Genomic DNA, 17,553 nt, shown 5'->3' on the forward strand with positions numbered 1-17,553 from the left:
TGTGTTAGTCTAAGATGAAATTCATAAATAACCATGGCCCATGGTTGCATATGAAGAATTAATATATATATTTGCACCAAAGTTTATGCTTAATATCATATATTAATTAATATTAATATATAATTTATATCATTTAAAATATATAATTACATGTAATTTCACATTAATTAATATAAATTTAGATATATATATATATATATATAGATATTTTCAATTTTAAATATTTATAAAAACTCAAATATGTACTATACACAAAAACTAAAATACAATATTTTTATTTTATCTAAATTAAAGTATTTAATTTTTTTTCATAATTTGGATAAGTGCTTATTTTCTCTACAAGGCTTTTTTATTAAGCAAAGCACAGTTATCCATGTTTTGGGCCTATTGTGTATGGTTTTTTTTTTTTTTACTTTTTTCTTCTGTACCTCAAAGTCCAAGGACTTATTTTTGGTTTTGGCACATTACAATCAAATTAAGTAAATTTAAAAAAATTGTATAAATATTATTAAAAATAACCTTTGTGACAGATTTTCAGTTACAGATTTGTGAGCACCAATTTTATTTTTAATTTAGCAAGATGTCTCTTTTTACCTTAAAATTATTTGTCAAAAATCTGTCACTATTTTTATTACAAAAATATAATATTAAATTAAACTAATCCTTGTGACAGAATATTCTGCCACAATAATCTATAACTATACTTAAATTGGTCACATGTTATTTACTTGGGCTACCCAAATTAAATTTCTGTCACAATTTCGTCTCTAATTTTGTCACTAAATAAGGAATCCTAATGTTGTAACGATCTCCGTCACAAGATTTTGTCACTAATTATTGACGCCAAAAAAAAATTTTCAAGCCCAATTAATTGTAACGGATTTAGTGACAGATTTAAAATACCGTCACAATTCTATCACAAACCTGTCGTTAAATCTATCACAAACTCTCGAAAACAAATTGTCATTAATTCTGTTACAAAACTGTCACAATTCTGTCACTGTAAGTCATTATGTGATAGAAAAATTGTCACGACCCGGTACTCCCCTCGAGCCCGTGACAACCGCCGCGGTGTCCCGGTAGACACTTATTGCCCGGAATGTCAACCCGAAACCCCGCAAGGCTTTACTATCAGTTTCTCTGTTCCCTTGTGAGCAACCATTGTCAAATATCGTGTTCTAAAATATTTTAAGCTGTTTCCAACTTTAAACAAATAAAATATTAATTTTTCGTCTCACAAGGGTATTTTGGTCATTTTTCTCAAAAATTTTAAAACTGGCTAAAACGTAATATACAAGTACAAAACACACAATTCATATTCAAAATGAGTTTAAAAGTCTAAAATCTTCATTTAAAACAAAATTATGGTTATTTGAATATAATAAGAAAATAAAAGGAATATTAAGTAAAATATTCTATTTTCTTATAAAATAATATTTATAGAGTTATACGTGAATAATTTTTATAACGTAAAAGTTAAATAAATTTATACATACTTAAATACAGTAAGCCAAAATATTTAATTTAATTTACAATAACAAGAGTGCCCCCGAATAAACAAAAGTAAAGAGGACTGTGAACCTACGGTTTGGAAAATGCAGATCCCACTGTAGTCCTCGATGAGATCAGCTATCTACAGTCTATACTGAACCTGAAATGGGTGGAAAGGAGGGTGGTGAGATTATAAAATCCCAATGAGTAAACAAACCTCATCATAAACATCTAGAGTTGAGTACATGGAGACAATAAGGTAAATCATCATAAACTGGGTTATAGCATTAGAACACATTTTGTTCAAAACACGTAAAGAGGCTTATGAATCTCATAAAAATCTAGGCTTGTGCCATAAATCCATTCTCGGGGACACCTTGGCCGAGGCATCCTACCGAGACCGCCAAGGCTATTAAAATTCACATTTCACATAAATCATGTTTTTGTTTTGAAAACATAGCCGTTCCTTGGCGTTGGCTGAGTTCCCCCTCACGTGGTGGTTTAGCGTGAAGTGAACCCTAAACTTTACCCCAGGAGATACCCTACGCGCCTCTCCGTTCGAGGTAAGAATATAATGGGGTTTACCGTGCCCCTCTAAAAGGTTGGTCCACAGAAACCCCCTACTGCAGTGATTAATTAATATATAATCCACCATATAATAAAACTCAATAACATGATATGGCAATTTTGTAATTCGTAGTTTTTCAAGGTAACCAAACAATTCGCATTTCAATACAATTGCCAACTAGCCAATCATGCTCGATTTATCATAAGCCAGTTAATTTAAACAATCAAATTGCCACAATTAACAGTCTCCGTGTACTCTATTTTTCAAAATCACTATTAATTTCAAAACAATTTATAATTTAATTTCATTGAAACTCATTTATTCATAAAACATGAAAAGTTATCTTTTTAAATTTCTTTTTTCATAGAATTCATGAAAGCATTTAAAAACCACCCTAGATAATTAAAATGACAGTAAGTTTACTCACAATGTCTAGAATGCAGACTTTCGAAGCACTCTGTCTACTGGTCCTCGGATGCAATTTCCTTGCCTTTATCGGAGGACTCACCACCTTGACACAGTACAAAATTGAGAGTTTCACCAAGTTGGTACTAAATCAAAATTAAACTAATTTAGACTACCAATGCATGATATGGAATGCAAAAATGCACTGGTAACTATCTAAACCCGGTATTGGCCTAATTCGTCTTATCACCCGATTAAATTCCTAACGGGTCCGTTTAAACTCCAATTTAATTCTTTTCAGTTTCTATACCTCAATTGCACCCAAATTAACTTAATGTCCCTCAGTGTGGTGCAAATTATCAGTCCCAACAACAAATTACGAAAATACCCCTAGTGGGTAAAAATTCGTATTTTTGCTCCGAAAATTCCCATTATTTTTCTAGGCTCATAATTCATCATTCCTTAACCAATTCTCCTAGAATAAAATCAAACTCATCCTCACTCACTACATGGTAAATTCAGCCATTAATGGTTGGGGGAGAAAATAAATTCTTTTCTTGTTGTTTTATTTCTAAATATGCTAAACTAACTAAAAACACTAACATAAATTAAAATCAAATAAATCCAACAACTTTCTCTCTCCTAACCCATTTTTTCAGAATTTAATTCATCATGAAAACATGTAATTTAATTATGGAAAATAAAGAGAAATGTTTGGGAATAAGAAAACTCAAGCTTAATAGAAAAAAACTCACCTTTTTCACTTAATTTCCTTGAAAATTCACACTTTTTCTTTGATTTTCTCTCTCTAGGGTTTTGTTTTTGTTTTCTCTCTCTTCTTGCTGGTTTGGCCGGCCATGGGGTGGAAGATGGGCTGATTTTGTGCCTTTTAAAAAGGAAATTAATAAATTAATAAAGGCATGACACATGGCATCATGTCATTGGCCCGTTTTTAAAATTTTAAAAATTTAAACATTTTATCTCCACCACATGTTTAGTCAAGGGTCAAAGATGAAGACAAGGAAGACCATGTGCTGGAAAAAATATCCTGGTGGTGGAAAATTACAATTTTGCCCCTGAGGTGGCAAAATTACCATTTTACCCCTATACTCCAAATTATACCGAAATTAAAATTTTTCACTTCTAAACCTCAAATTATACTTCAATAAGTCAAATTATACTCTAATAAGTCAAATGGGGTCAAAAAAATCTTTTCTAAAATTCCCATTTTATCCCCAGATGGCAAATGACCATTTTGCCCCTAGTTAGTGAAAATTCCGATTTGACTCCAAATTGATCCTCAAACTCAAAATTACCATTTTAAGTCATCCATGAACTGTGAAACTCTTAATCTCACCTTAAAATTCCTATTTGATCTAGTTCGAGGATTAAATAAACTTTGTTGTACCTCTAGGTACAATACCGACTTTTGTAAATTTTTCGGGACTCCCCTAGCATGCAATCATGCTATCATCACATGTATGTCATGAATAGTATTTTATAAGGTCGGGCTTTACAGCACTACCCCCCTTAAAATAAAATTTTGACCTCAAAATTTCACTTACCTGATTCGAATAAAAGATGTGGATATTGGTTTCTCATCTGGCTCTCGACTTCCCACGTCATCTCCTCCATTTGAGCATTCTTCCATAATACTTTCACCATTGGAATGCTCTTGTTCCTTAGCACTCGATCCTTTCGATCTAGAATACGTACAGGCTGCACCTCGAACTTCAAATCCTCATGCAACTCAATGGGAGGTGTCTCTAAAATGTGAGAGGGATCGGGAACATACTTTTTCAACATCGAGACATGGAAGACATTATGAATCCGATCTAACTCTGGGGGTAATTCAAGTCTGTAAGCCACTGGCCCAATCCTTTCAATGATACGAAAAGGTCCAATGTATCTTGGATTGAGCTTTCCCCTCTTCGCGAATCGAATCACACCTTTCATCATCCAATAAATACCACAAATTATCACAATAGTATAATCAAGTAAGATTTAATACTTGGAAATTTCAAATTATTACCTTTCCAAGGAGAAACCTTAAGAAAAACTTTATCGTCGACTTCAAACTCCAAATCTTTCCTTCGTTTATTCGAATAATTCTTCTGCCTATTTTGAGCTGTCTTTAATCGCTCTCGGATAACTTTGACCTTATCGTTTGTCAAATCAATCAATTCCACATTCACCAATTTCCTCTCACCTACTTCATCCCAACAGAGCGGAGTTCGGCATTTCCTTCCATACAAAGCCTCGTATGGTGCCATCCCAATACTAGACTGAAAACTGTTATTATAAGCAAACTCCACCAATGGCAAGTGTCTGTCCCAACTCCCGATAAAGTCAATGACACAAGCCCGTAACATATCCTCCAAGGTCTGAATAGTTCTCTCAGATTGACCATCTGTCTGTGGATGAAAGGCAGTACTAAATCTCAATTTAGTTCCAAGAGCTTCCTGAAATTTCGGCCAAAATCGAGAAGTAAATCGAGGGTCTCGATCTGACACAATAGAAACTGGGACTCCGTGTAATCTCACAATCTCATCTATATAAAGTCTTGCCAGCCTCTCAATAGAATACGTGCTATGGATAGCCAAGAAATGGGCGGACTTAGTCAATCTATCCACAATCACCCAAATAGCATCCTTCCCACTTTGTGTCCGTGGCAAACCCAATACAAAGTCCATAGTCACATGTTCCCACTTCCATTCAGGAATCGGTAAAGGTTGAAGAGTACCTGACGGTTTTTGATGCTCCGCCTTGATCTGTTGACATGTGAGACATTTCGCTACAAACTCTGTTATGTCTCGTTTCATACCCGGCCACCAATAACTTTCTTTAATAGTCCGATACATCTTGGTGCTTCCGGGATGTAAAGCGTAGGCGGAAGAATGAGCTTCCTCCAAAATAGCTCGTCTCAACTGATCATCCTTAGGAACACAAATTCGGTCTCTAAGCATGAAAGTACCATCATCGTTGAGTCTAAACTCACTAGCTTCTCCATCTTGCAGCTTTTGAACTTCCTGTTTCAACCAATCATCAGATTTCTGCAATTCTCTTATCTGATTCAACAATGAAGGTCTCACGACGAAACTAGCAAGTAGGGTTCCATCCTCACCATTATTCAACTGGATCCCTAGAGATTTCATCTCAAGTAACATCGAAAAATAAGAACTTTGAAGTGTTGCTAACGACGATGAGGATTTACGACTTAAGGCATCCGCTACAACATTTGCTTTTCCCGGATGATAATCAATCACTAAGTCATAATCCTTAATCAACTCCAACCATCGTCTCTGTCTCAAGTTAAGCTCTTTCTGGGTGAGCAAATACTTCAAACTTTTATGATTAGAAAAAATCCGACAACGCTCACCATATAAATAATGTCTCCAAATCTTCAATGCGAATACTACTGCTGCTAACTCCAAGTCATGAGTAGGGTAATTCGTCTCGTGCTTCTTCAACTGTCGGGAAGCATAAGCTATTACTTTCTCATCCTGCATCAACACACACCCTAATCCCAACTTAGATGCATCGCTGTATACCACAAATTCTTTTCCACTAACAGGAAGTGTTAAAACGGGAGCGGAGGTTAACCGGTTCTTTAGCTCCTGAAATCGATTCTCACAAACATCATCCCACTCATACTTAACTCCTTTACGAGTCAAACGAGTCAGAGGAGCTGCTATCAAAGAAAATCCCTGAACAAATCTCCGGTAATAACCGGCTAAGCCAAGGAAACTACGAATCTCAGTTACCGTTCTCCGTTGCTCCCATTGCAAGATTGCCTCAATCTTCTTGGGATCGACATAAATTCCAGCTCCGGACACCACATGTCCCAAGAAAACCACTTCCTTCAACCAGAATTCACATTTAGAGAACTTGGCATAGAGTTGTCTCTCGCGCAAAGTTTGCAACACAATGCGCAAATGGGCAGCATGTTCATCATCATTCTTCGAATAAACCAGGATGTCATCGATGAATACTATCACAAACTTATCCAAGTATGGATGGAACACCCTGTTCATAAGATCCATAAAAACTGCCGGGGCATTAGTCAAACCAAACGGCATCACCAGAAACTCATAATGCCCATAACGCGTCCTGAAGGCAGTCTTAGGTACATCCTGCTCCTTAATCCTCAACTGATAGTACCCAGATCTCAAATCAATCTTAGAGAATACCATAGCACCTCGTAATTGATCAAAAAGATCATCTATCCGGGGTAAAGGGTATTTATTCTTGATGGTCACTCGGTTCAGCTGACGGTAATCAATACACAATCGAAGAGTGCCATCTTTCTTCTTTACAAATAGGACTGGTGCTCCCCAAGGAGAAATGCTAGGGCGAATGAAACCTTTATCCACCAAATCTTGCAACTGGGCTTTCAGTTCCTTCAACTCTGCTGGAGCCATTCTATATGGAGGAATAGAAATAGGTGCGGTACCCGGAAGTAAATCAATAGGGAACTCAAGCTCTCGATTAGGAGGTATTCCCGGTAAATCATCAGGAAATACATCAAGAAACTCACTTACTATTGGGACATCCTCTAACTTAGGTTCCCCCTTTGAAGTATCGATCACGTATGCCAAATAAGTCGGATACCCTTTTTGCACTAATTTTGAAGCTTTGATGGCCGAGATTACACAAGATGGTAATACTCGACGTTCCCCTACAAACACAATCTCTGCTCCCTCAGAATTTCGAAGAACAACTTCTTTTCGGAAACAATCCACGTTCGCCCGATGTGCAGTTAACCAGTCCATACCTAATATTAAATCAAAATCCAAGATCTCTAGAGGAATTAAGTCACCCCTAAATTCTTCCTCACCTACCCTTACCCAACAGTCTCTATAACAAGTATTTCTAATCAACTGTTCTCCTAGAGGGGTATGCACTACAATTTCTTCCTCTAATGGTGACAGGTTTCTATCAGTAATTGATGCAAATGTCGTACTCACATAAGAACTATCTGAGCCAGAATCTATCAAAACATAAACATCTTTATCAAATAAAAACATAGTACCTGTCACTGCTCCAGGTCGGACTCGTGCCTCATCTTCTGTCACAGCAAAAACTCTTGTCGCGGTACGAGTCTGTGGTCTCGAAGGTGGATGTGATGGGGTATTACTCTCCACACCAGACCGTATGGCTACTCCCTGTCTCAGTGGTAACCCAGAAGAATCTCTCCTCTGTATATCTGTGCGAGCTGGTGGAGATGATGCAGCTACAGTGGCTCGTCCTAACTATGGGCAATTACTCCTAATGTGACCTGTCTGTCCACATTGGAAACATCTTGTTGGCCCTCTACATAGCCCACTATGATAATTCCCACAATTTCTGCATCTGTCAGAACCTCCGAGACTCTTTCCAGAACCAGTCATAGCAGATCTGCTAAACCTCGAAGGTCTCTGCTGTGATGGTGGAAATGGAGGTCGAGGAGATGTCACGGAAACAGAAGTAATGCTCCCTGAAGTCGCTAAGTCCTTGCCTCTTTTTACTGGCTGACTAGAAGACATACCAGGATTCCTCTTTTTTGCAAACTCAGTCCGAATCCTTCTATTCTCAGTCGCGAGCTTCTCAGCCCGTAAAGCCATCTGTACCACCTCCTTATGTGGCTCCCTACCAATCACTGTCATTCGCTCTCTGATCTCATTACGGAGCCCTTCCTCGAAATAGCTGGCCTGATCTTGCTCAGATTTCACCAGATCCGGCACATATAACATCAACTCGTTAAAACGAGTCTCGTACTCCTCTACAGTTAGATTTCCCTATTTCAAACTCAGAAATTCTCTCTTCTTTTCTTTTTGATGGAAATAAGTGAAATACTGACCATCGAATTCCCTAAGAAAATCGGACCATGTTTGAGGAGTAGCGAAACGGGACTTCACCGAATTCCACCAAGTACAAGCCCTCTTCTCTAATAATCTCGTAGCCACCATCAGCTTCATATCATCATCTAATCCCATATCAGAAAGAGTCTCGGACACCTGATTAATCCAGTCTTTTGCCACAGTGGCATCCAACTCACCAGTGAAAGATACACAACCCAATTGCCTAGCCTCTTTCAACTTCTTGGAAATGGATACATCCTGTATTGGTGGTGGAACTAAATGAGTAGCTGGAGGCACTACAGGTGGAACTTGACCAGTCTGAGCTTGACCAGCCATTGCTGCAAAGAAAGCTGTCAATGCCTGTGCTGCCTCAGTAGGCATGGCGGGAATACCAGTAGGTGGCTGAGGAGATGGAGGATGTGGAGGACTATCGGCCTGCTCAGCAGCAGGTGCTGCCCGAATGGTAGATGCAGCTGATTCCTCCTCTACTGTATCTGGCTGATGACGTTGGGAACGACCTCTTCCCCTCCCAACCGATCTAGTGAGAGGTGGGCGTCCGCGTCGAGGAGGCATTATAATCTATAAAAAAATACGAGCAAGTTTAGGTAACCTTAGGCTCTATATGCAAATGCATGCATTCTATTCAACCTAACCTATCTTAACTTAATCCGGGGCCACACTGATATTGTAAATATTTAAAACAACTTTAAAACTAAAACTAAAAACTTTGATCTTGAAAACCAAAAGCACTGATACCAATCGAATTGTCATGACCCGGTACTCCCCTCGAGCCCGTGACAACCGCCGCGGTGTCCCGGTGACACTTATTGCCCGAAATGTCAACCCGAAACCCCGCAAGGCTTTACTATCAGTTTCTCTGTTCCCTTGTGAGCAACCATTGTCAAATATCGTGTTCTAAAATATTTTAAGCTGTTTCCAACTTTAAACAAATAAAATATTAATTTTTCGTCTCACAAGGGTATTTTGGTCATTTTTCTCAAAAATTTTAAAACTGGCTAAAACGTAATATACAAGTACAAAACACACAATTCATATTCAAAATGAGTTTAAAAGTCTAAAATCTTCATTTAAAACAAAATTATGGTTATTTGAATATAATAAGAAAAGAAAAGGAATATTAAGTAAAATATTCTATTTTCTTATAAAATAATATTTATAGAGTTATACGTGAATAATTTTTATAACGTAAAAGTTAAATAAATTTATACATACTTAAATACAGTAAGCCAAAATATTTAATTTAATTTACAATAACAAGAGTGCCCCCGAATAAACAAAAGTAAAGAGGACTGTGAACCTACGGTTTGGAAAATGCAGATCCCACTGTAGTCCTCGATGAGATCAGCTATCTACAGTCTATACTGAACCTGAAATGGGTGGAAAGGAGGGTGGTGAGATTATAGAATCCCAATGAGTAAACAAACTTCATCATAAACATCTAGAGTTGAGTACATGGAGACAATAAAGTAAATCATCATAAACTGGGTTATAGCATTAGAACACATTTTGTTCAAAACACGTAAAAAGGCTTATGAATCTCATAAAAATCTAGGCTTGTGCCATAAATCCATTCTCGGGGACACCTTGGCCGAGGCATCCTACCGAGACCGCCAAGGCTATTAAAATTCACATTTCACATAAATCATGTTTTTGTTTTGAAAACATAGCCGTTCCTTGGCGTTGGCTGAGTTCCCCCTCACGTGGTGGTTTAGCGTGAAGTGAACCCTAAACTTTACCCCAGGAGATACCCTACGCGCCTCTCCGTTCGAGGTAAGAATATAATGGGGTTTACCGTGCCCCTCTAAAAGGCTGGTCCACAGAAACCCCCTACTGCAATGATTAATTAATATATAATCCACCATATAATAAAACTCAATAACATGATATGGCAATTTTGTAATTCGTAGTTTTTCAAGGTAACCAAACAATTCGCATTTCAATACAATTGCCAACTAGCCAATCATGCTCGATTTATCATAAGCCAGTTAATTTAAACAATCAAATTGCCACAATTAACAGTCTCCGTGTACTCTATTTTTCAAAATCACTATTAATTTCAAAACAATTTATAATTTAATTTCATTGAAACTCATTTATTCATAAAACATGAAAAGTTATCTTTTTAAATTTCTTTTTCCATAGAATTCATGAAAGCATTTAAAAACCACCCTAGATAATTAAAATGACAGTAAGTTTACTCACAATGTCTAGAATGCAGACTTTCGAAGCACTCTGTCTACTGGTCCTCGGATGCAATTTCCTTGCCTTTATCGGAGGACTCACCACCTTGACACAGTACAAAATTGAGAGTTTCACCAAGTTGGTACTAAATCAAAATTAAACTAATTTAGACTACCAATGCATGATATGGAATGCAAAAATGCACTGGTAACTATCTAAACCCGGTATTGGCCTAATTCGTCTTATCACCCGATTAAATTCCTAACGGGTCCGTTTAAACTCCAATTTAATTCTTTTCAGTTTCTATACCTCAATTGCACCCAAATTAACTTAATGTCCCTCAGTGTGGTGCAAATTATCAGTCCCAACAATAAATTACGAAAATACCCCTAGTGGGTAAAAATTCGTATTTTTGCTCCGAAAATTCTCATTATTTTTCTAGGCTCATAATTCATCATTCCTTAACCAATTCTCCTAGAATAAAATCAAACTCATCCTCACTCACTACATGGTAAATTCAGCCATTAATGGTTGGGGGAGAAAATAAATTCTTTTCTTGTTGTTTTATTTCTAAATATGCTAAACTAACTAAAAACACTAACATAAATTAAAATCAAATAAATCCAACAACTTTCTCTCTCCTAACCCATTTTTTCAGAATTTAATTCATCATGTAAACATGTAATTTAATCATGGAAAATAAAGAGAAATGCTTGGGAATAAGAAAACTCAAGCTTAATAGAAAAAAACTCACCTTTTTCACTTAATTTCCTTGAAAATTCACACTTTTTCTTTGATTTTCTCTCTCTAGGGTTTTGTTTTTGTTTTCTCTCTCTTCTTGCTGGTTTGGCCGGCCATGGGGTGGAAGATGGGCTGATTTTGTACCTTTTAAAAAGGAAATTAATAAATTAATAAAGGCATGACACATGGCATCATGTCATTGGCCCGTTTTTAAAATTTTAAAAATTTAAACATTTTATCTCCACCACATGTTTAGTCAAGGGTCAAAGATGAAGACAAGGAAGACCATGTGCTGGAAAAAATATCCTGGTGGTGGAAAATTACAATTTTGCCCCTGAGGTGGCAAAATTACCATTTTACCCCTATACTCCAAATTATACCGAAATTAAAATTTTTCACTTCTAAACCTCAGATCATACTTCAATAAGTCAAATTATACTCTAATAAGTCAAATGGGGTCAAAAAAATCTTTTCTAAAATTCCCATTTTATCCCCAGGTGGCAAATGACCATTTTGCCCCTAGTTAGTGAAAATTCCGATTTGACTCCAAATTGATCCTCAAACTCCAAATTACCATTTTAAGTCATCCATGAACTGTGAAACTCTTAATCTCACCTTAAAATTCCTATTTGATCTAGTTCGAGGATTAAATAAACTTTGTTGTACCTCTAGGTACAATACCGACTTTTGTAAATTTTTCGGGACTCCCCTAGCATGCAATCATGCTATCATCACATGTATGTCATGAATAGTATTTTATAAGGTCGGGCTTTACAAAAATAGTAATAGAAAATTTTCTATCATAGTTGCTTAATTTTTTTGTCACGACTCGGAACTCCTATCGAGCCCGTGACAACCGTCGCGACGTCTCGATCAACATTCATTACCCGGAATGTCAACCGGAACCTCGCAGGGCTTTAATATCAGCTTCTCATTTCCCTTGTGGATAACTGTTGCCAAATACCACATTCTAAAAGATTTTAAACTGTTTCCAACTTAAATAAATAAAATAATAATTTTTATCTCACAAGGGTATTTTTGTCATTTATCCCAAAAATCTCAAAATCAGTTAAAAATATAGTATGTAACTGGAAAATACATATTTCATACTCAAAAATAATTTTGGATGTCTAAAACATTCGTTTAAAATAGAATTATGACTGTTAGAATAAAATAAAAGTATTAAATAAAATATTCAATTTCACATAAAATAATATTTTAAGAACACTGCATAAATAATTTTTATAGTGTAAAAGCAAAATAAATTCCTACATACCGTAATGCAGATAACCAAAGTATAGAATTAATTTACAGTGACACGTGAGCCCACGAATGACCAAAAGTATCAAAAGAAATGTCACGACCCGGAACTCCCAATCGGGCCCGTGACAACTGCCGCGAGACCTCGACAGACATTCTTCACCCCGAATGCCGATCGAAACCCCGCAAGGCTCTCGTATCAGCTTCTGCACTTCCCCGATGAGCAATAGTTATCAAATATCAAAATTCGAAGGATTACAAATCATTTCCAAATCAGAACATAACATATTGTTTTCCGGCTCATAGGGGCATTTTCGTCATTTTTGTCAAAAATCTCAAAACTTGCTAAAAATGTAGTAGTTAAGCAAAAAATATATATTTAATGATTTAAATACAAATTGAGTATCTAAAACGTTCATTTGAAGTGAAAATTTGACAATTTGAATATAATAAAAATATTCAATAAAATAACTATTTTCTTGTAAAATAATTTTCGAAAAACTATCGATACATAATTCTTATAGCGTAAAAGTTAATTATATTCATATATACTATAAAGCAAATAACCAAAGCATAAAATTTCTTTTACAGTGACACGTGGGCCCACATCTATCCAAAATGCATCGGAAGCTGGAAACCTACAGCTTTTATCGATTTGAGTCCAAATGAAGGTCCTTGTCAAAGTCAGCTAACTATGGAATTTCCCGAGCCTGAAATGTGAGGAAATGAGGGTGGTGAGATTATAAAATCCCAGTGAGTAAGCAGATACAATCTAAACTATCTAAAGTCGAGTAAATGGAGACAATTAAAATAAATCATCATACTGTAATTTCATTACCTTTCAACTCATTTCAACCAAATAAAATCAATCCATAAAAAATCGAGTAATCAACTTGGCTTATGAATTTCTTAAAACTTTGGCTCATGCCAAAACTCATACTCGGTGATACCTTGCGCAAGGCATCCAACCGAGTCCGCCAAGGCTGTTAAAATTTTGTATACACTTAAAATATATTTTTAGTTTGAGAAAAATACAGTCGTTCCTTAGCGTTGGCTGAGTTCCCCTTCACGTGGTGGTTTGGCGTGAAGTGAACCCTAAGCTTTACCCCAGGAGATACCCTACGCGCCTCTCCGTTCGAGGTAATAATATAATGGAGTTTACCGTGCCCCTCTAATAAGCTGGTCCACGGAACCCCCTCTGCAGTAAATAATTAATATATAATCCACCAATCAATAAAATTCATTCTAGCATGACATGACAATTTATCGCAACCTAGCCTCTCAAGGCTGAATACACAGTATAAATAATTCTAACACCAAAATCAATTTAGCCATTCATGCTCATTTATTGTCATAAGCCATTCAATTCAAAACCATAAATTTGCAACACAAACTAGCAGTCTCCAATTACTCTATTTTCAAAACCAATATTCGATTTTCTAGAAAATTTATAAAATCATTTTATAAAATTAAAATTTCTCTTAAAACATAGCAATTTACCATTTAAACCCATTTTCCATAAAATCACACAGTTGTATAAAACTACTCTAGATAATTAAGACGATAATAAGTTTACTCACAGTATTAGGAGTAGAAATACTCCTATCTTTCGTCCTCGGGTGCAGTCTCTTACCCGAAACAATTGACTCACCACCTATCCATAATCCATGATACAAAATTCAATAAATTGTGTCAATTTATCATAAATTATTTCAGGCTCTTATCCATGCGTATGCACTAGATAGGATTTGAAATGTCTAGACAATCGCTTAATTACGGTGTCCGACCTAACTCGCCTATACATTGTGTAAATTCCTAAAATCCCCAATTCGACTCCAATTCCATCCATTTCAATTTCAATTATCCAATTATATCCACAATACCTCAATGACTGTGAATTTGGTCCAATTTATCAGTTCGGACTATAAATTACGCTTTTACCCCTAGTGGGTAAAAATTTCAATTTGTTGCACCGAAAATTCCCATTTAATTTCCAATCTCATAATTCATCATTTTTCCACCCAATTCTCTTAAAATAAAGTCAACCTCATCCTCACATACCATTGGCTAGATTTGGCCTAGGGAAATTCATGTAGAAGATAAATATTTTTCTTGTTGTTTTACTCATAAACATGCTACACTAACACTAAACACTAACATAGCTCAAAATCAAATTTATCTAACAACTTTCTCTCTCTAAACCCATATGACCAGAATTGAAATCATCCGCAAATCGCATGATTCAACCATGAAAAATGATGGGAAATGCATGGGAAAGGTAAAGCACAAGACAAATTTAAGAAATGTTACCTTTTTTCACTTGATTTTTGAATTTCCACCTATTTTCCCTTTAAATTTCTTGGCTAGGGTTTTATTTTCTCCTTTCTCTCTCTTGTTTCTTGCTTGGCCGAATGTTGAAGAAGAAGAATGGGTGGGCTGATTTTTTTTTTGCCTTTTTATTGTTTAATGAAATAATATTATTTTATTCATATTTTAAATATTTTATTAATTCATTTTTTTTTCTAGCCATCCACTTGTCCTACTTTTTCCACCATGCATTCCCTTTGACTTATCCAAGTCTTAAGTGAAATTTCCAGATTTTTCCAAAGTTTTGGTGGAGCAAATTTTTCAAAATTACACTTTTGCCCCCGAACTTTTCAAAAATTACATTTTTGCCCCAAAACTTGAAAATTTGCCATAATGCATAATTTGCACTCCTCATACTCATTTCACACTCCAAATAATTAAATTTGATCAAAATCCTTTCCAAAATTAAATTTTCGATTCCAGATGGCAAAATTACTATTTTACCCTTTTACTCCAAATTATACTGAAATTAAAATTTTTCACTTCTAAACTTCAAATCTTACTCCAATAAGTCAAATGGGGTGAAAAATCTTTTCTAAAAATTTCCATTTTGTCCCCAGGTGGCAAATGACCATTTTGCCCTTAGATAGCGAAAAGTCCGGTTTGACTCCAAATTGATCCTCAAACTCCGAATCACCATATTAAACCATTCTGGGACTTTAAAATTCTTAATTTCATCGTAAATTCTCTATTTGATCTAGTTCGAGGTTTAAATCAACTTTGTTGTACGTTTAGGTATAATACCGACTTTTGTAAATTTTTTTCGGGACTCTCTTAGCATGCAAACATGCTATCCATCACATGTATGTCATGACAATTATTTTTATAGAGTCGGGCTTGTCATCTTCTCCCCCACTTGAATCAACCATATGATCTTTCTTCTTTGACTGATTTCGACATCCGGCTAAATATTAATATTTTAAAAATTTTATCTTGTCTCTTTGGTACCTGAAATACCTTATTATGCCTCACTTGACTTCTGAATCGCCTTTTATCTCACAAATTCTCCTCTGATAAAATTATTATTATTTTATTATTATTTTCTCACTTGTGAAATATTTTTATCCTAAACTACTCCTTTCGTCTTTTATCACTTTTAAACATTTTAATTGACCTCAATTTGCATTCGCTCAATTTTATTTATCACCATATCAAAGTATGGGGTATTTCAATCTCCCCCACTTAAATAGAATTCGTCCTCGAATTCCCGTCGATGTTGCGTTATCAATCTCCTTCTATGATCCTACTCCTTGTTCCTTCTATAGGGACATTCAATTTATTCACCTCGTTCACCTTCAGTTCAATTAAATGCTTTATTTATGGCAATTATCATCCTTTGGAACTGGATCAGTAATACTTTTCACAACCATGATCTCTTATATCGAGACACTAAGCATGCCTTTATCACCATTATTAACTTTGAACCATAACTTCACCTCAATTATACTGATTTCGATCACATATCATACTTACTTATGTATACCTAATCATCATTTTATTAATTCGCTCCGTACCAAATTTCTCAACCTTGATTCATCCATCTTATACTGGTCCATACCCTTCCTTTATTAGAGTTCCATTAAGAACTTAAACAATCCAAGGTTTACCTTCAAAGTCATTCATAACTTTAATTGTTCATTATATGTTCGTTAACACTTTAGCTCACTGACCTCTCTGGACACTATTTCAAAATCTCCCAATTACTGATAACCATTCTTCACTTTAGTTAATAAAATTATCAATTTCATATATACATAGATACATGCATTTTCAAATGTCAACATCTCTCTTTATATATAGGAATCCATGTGTTCACATGCCTTGGACTACATTCCCCCTTTATTCATCCGTATCCTAATCCTAGTTTCAATATAATAATTCTTATAGTGCATGTCAACCTTCTTATTATACTTGTGTATAACTTCATATCATTCATATCATTTCCAACCATATGTTTGAGTTTCCTTATACTATATATCATTCATCACAATGTCATCTCCATTGAATTATAATCTATTATGTGTGTATGCTTTATAATCTTATTGATGCCTCAAAGATTTATCTTATCTTCATCATTGCATCTCATGCAATACCACAATTCCTAAGAGTCATCCTTTTGTCCTTAATCATCTTTCATGCCTCTATATTACCTTGTATCTTTCTTGCATTACGATATTGATTTGTCACTTAAGACTCGAACCCATTTGTATCATGTATGCCTTAAGCATTTTCGAATTCCAATTTTCATAATATATTAGGAAAGTTTCATTATCTGACTTCATTTTTTAGGGTCAACTTCTATCATCCTTAGTTCCACTCCTTCATATAAACATAACATCTTTCTTCCTTAACCAATTTATAAATTGTACTTGAAATTGTAAAACTTAAAACTAGATTCTCCTTAAGTATTTTTCAATATTAATACTAATATCACTCTCAGCTTACAGCTTCCTTTTTATAATCACATAACTTAGTGCTTGCTTTAACGAGATCCAAAGTAAAACTTCTCTTGAGTATTTCCTTGGGAATATCTATCTTAAACTTATGTCTCACAGCATGTGATCCCTTAACTTGTGATTAGCCGTTAGGCTTCTCAGCAAGTTTTAAAAATTTTACGTTTCATACTTGCTGTGTATGATTATAATCTCTTCTCAAAGATGTTTATGTATTCCTAAAACA

General features: G+C 35.4%; 1 long non-coding RNA gene across 2 annotated transcripts; it reads right to left on the bottom strand.

Annotated features, from left to right (window-relative positions):
* Positions 1-1,474: 1,474 nt before the first annotated feature.
* LOC148764656 (uncharacterized) lies at positions 1,475-11,391 on the bottom strand. 2 transcript variants are annotated; one of them, XR_016024135.1, is made up of 4 exons: positions 11,261-11,391; positions 10,528-10,611; positions 2,487-2,570; positions 1,475-1,651 (listed from the first exon to the last, which is right to left on the bottom strand). It is a non-coding gene; the product is annotated as an uncharacterized LOC148764656 (long non-coding RNA). The 2 variants fall into 2 exon arrangements; XR_016024136.1 differs by lacking the exons at positions 1,475-1,651; positions 2,487-2,570 and adding exons at positions 8,669-8,883; positions 9,627-9,692.
* Positions 11,392-17,553: the final 6,162 nt, after the last annotated feature.

This window comes from Theobroma cacao, chromosome 1, assembly GCF_053813885.1.
Source record: "Theobroma cacao isolate CCN51 chromosome 1, ASM5381388v1, whole genome shotgun sequence".
Taxonomy (NCBI): Eukaryota; Viridiplantae; Streptophyta; class Magnoliopsida; order Malvales; family Malvaceae; genus Theobroma; species Theobroma cacao.